The 1941-nt window shown below is 45.2% G+C and overlaps 1 protein-coding gene across 4 annotated transcripts in view; it reads left to right on the forward strand.

Moving 5' to 3' along the window:
* Window positions 1-1941, forward strand: part of Glt1d1 (glycosyltransferase 1 domain containing 1) — a 92005-nt gene that overhangs the window by 30447 nt on the left and 59617 nt on the right. The gene's annotated exons all lie outside the window — the stretch shown is intronic.

The raw sequence follows: 1941 nt of genomic DNA on the forward strand, positions 1-1941 counted from the left end.
TTTGCTTTTGTTTTGGTTTTGGTTTTTTTGAGATAAGGTTTCTCTCTCTGTAACCCTGGCTGTCCTAGAACTCCCTCTGTAGACCAGGCTGGCGTCAAACTCAGAGATCTACCCGCCTCTGCCTCCCAAGTACTTAGAATCAAAGGTGTGCGCCACCTCTGCCAGGCTTGGTTTGAGTTTTTGAGACAGGGTCTCATGTAGCTCTGGCTGGCCTTGAACTCGGGTTGTAGATAAGGCTGGCCTTGACCTCCTGCTCCTGTTTCTTCTCAAATGCTGGGGTTACTGGAAGCACCACCACACTCAGGCTCTCGAGGCAGGGTCTGTCAGTTTACAGTACTGGCTGGCCTTGAGCTTCTGGCAATCTTTCTGCCTTGGCTCGCATATATGTGCCAGTGCACCCAGCTTCAGCTATTTTACCTGAAATTAAGTAAAAACATCCTCTATCTTTGCCAGGTCTCCCATAGCAATCAGGTAGGAGTGATGTCTTTTTTTCTTTTTTCTCTTTTTTAATTAAACAGTTTCATCTGTAAAGATATTTTGCCTTCGCGCACACACAAACCTTTACCACATGTGTGCCAGGTGCGCACAGAATCTATAAGAAAGTATCAGATCTCCTGGAAATGCAGTTTCACACGACTGTAAACTGTCCTGTGGGAGCTGGGAATTGAACCTAGGTCCTCTGCAAGAGCAGCCAGTGCTGTTTACAGCAGAGCCATGTCCAGCCCTATTATTATTTTTATGTGTGTCTTGCCTGCAGTTGCCAGAAGAGGGCATCAGAGAGCCTGAAACTGGAGCTACAGATTGTTGAGTTCGTCCAGGTGCTAGGAATGGAGGGGTCTGAATGACTACATCTTATTTCCACATTTTTTTTTTTTCCTCAGATTTGGCGTGTGATAAATTGTTTTTGTTTTTGAGACCAAATCTCACTACAGAGCCTTGGCTAACCAAGAACTTATTTGCTATGTAGATCAGGCCGGCCTGGGACACAGAGAATGCTGGGATTAAAGATTTGTGCCACCATACCCGTGTGCAGAACTGAATTCAAAGATACTTTAAGGCTGAACACCATGGGGCAGTCTGGAGGTAGAGGCAGGTGGATCTCTGAGTCTACAGAACAAGACTGGCTTTAGAAGCTGGTGATCCATCGGGGATCCATCCCATAATCAGCCACCAAACCCAGACAATATTGCATATGCCAGCAAGATTTTGATGAAGGGACCCTGGTATAGCTGTCTCGTATGAGGCCAAGCGGGAGTGGGTGGGTAGGGGAGCAGGGCAGGGGGAGGGTATAGGGAACTTTCGGGATAGCATTTGAAATGTATATAAAGAAAATAGCTAATAAAATAAATAAATAAAAAGAAATGAAAAGGGAAAAAGGTAAAACAAAAATGTTTATTTTGTTCAAAGGGAAAAAAAAAAAAGAAGCTGGTGATATGAGGGAGGGGCCATGCCTGGTGACCTCCAGGTGCCCATGTCTAACAGCCTGGGCTACACAGTGCTGCCCCCTGCAGGTTAGAGTGTGATAACCCTCTCCTTTCACCAGCCTTCTTCTGTTTCATTTGATGAGCTCTTTGATCACACCCCAGGATTGGTGAGCTTGTCTCTTATAGATGGTGGTGATCATGTGTGTGTGTGTGTGTGTGTATGCTTAAAATTGAAAGCAAGTTAATTTGAAAAATGAAAAATAGTCTAAACTATCGCAGGCGGAACTTGACGTGATTAATCTTAGTGTGAGTTTTTCTTTGTACATATTTTTATTTGTGTATGGAGTGGTGGTGGTGTTGATGGTGGTGGTGATGGTGGTTATGATGGGGAGAGATCTTTGTGGAAGTGAGAAGACAACTCGCGCGGATTTCTGAGTTCGAGGCCAGCCTGGTCTACAAAGTGAGTGCCAGGACAGCCAGGGCTACACAGAGAAACCCTGTCTCGAAAAACCAAAAA

The sequence above is a fragment of the Mus caroli genome, chromosome 5 (assembly GCF_900094665.2).
Source record: "Mus caroli chromosome 5, CAROLI_EIJ_v1.1, whole genome shotgun sequence".
NCBI lineage: Eukaryota > Metazoa > Chordata > Mammalia > Rodentia > Muridae > Mus > Mus caroli.